Here is a 990-nt window from a genome sequence, read left to right as displayed (position 1 = left end):
ACGACCTTACGGTTGCGAGCCCGAGAGCCTAACCACTAGGCCACCGACGCGGGTTGTGAGGTTGTGTTTGTGATGCTCCCTTCTTTCTAATAGAACAAAAACTCCTAACCACCTGTAACAAAGCTCAACTTCACATCATCTTCACTGGTCCTAATCCCACTCTGACCACAACAAATCAACAAAGTAGCGTGTGTGACCTACGCTCGATTTTCAACTCTTGCCCCAATTCGGAAAATTAGGTCGTCTTTGTTTACTTTTCGTTTTGGTACAGGAATACATAATAATAATAATAATAATTAAGATCATTTCTATAGCGCCCACTCCCGTGTAAACACAGCTCTAGGCGCTTTACATAAATGCATGTACGAACAATATTCATGCACGCGACACACACACACACACACACACAAATACACACACACACACACAAATACACACACTCATACACACACAAACACACACACGATATACACATACACACACACAAACACACGTGTACACACTCACAAACACATATAACACGCACACATGTGCACACACATGTATGCCAAACACACACACACACACACACACACACACACACACACACACACACAATCACACATCTACTTGCTTATCACACGCACACTGTACATAAAGTCTCGTAATATTTAACTACTCACTGAGGCAAACTCAACAGTATGTTGTTGTCAAAGATTACGCAACAGAGTGGTATGTGGAGCCAACAAGAGTTAAAACATGCCTCAAAGAGGCTTTAGTCACATCATGAACAACTCCGGATACCATTGCTTAAAAGCTCAGCGAATGGTTTCGCCTACATTGGCACATTGAGCTCCCCTTGCCCTAGTCAAAATTCGAAGGGTTGCTGCCAAATGATCAAGTCAAACTTCAAGGAAGACTGGATGAATGATTGGGCCACAGGTACGACAGGAAGGAGGATGTATGGCCACATGAATAAACCACTGGTCAAAGACCCAATCAATGAGTTGA

Source organism: Aplysia californica, unplaced genomic scaffold (genome assembly GCF_000002075.1).
Source record: "Aplysia californica isolate F4 #8 unplaced genomic scaffold, AplCal3.0 scaffold00502, whole genome shotgun sequence".
Taxonomy (NCBI): Eukaryota; Metazoa; Mollusca; class Gastropoda; order Aplysiida; family Aplysiidae; genus Aplysia; species Aplysia californica.
This window is presented reverse-complemented; position numbering follows the sequence as displayed.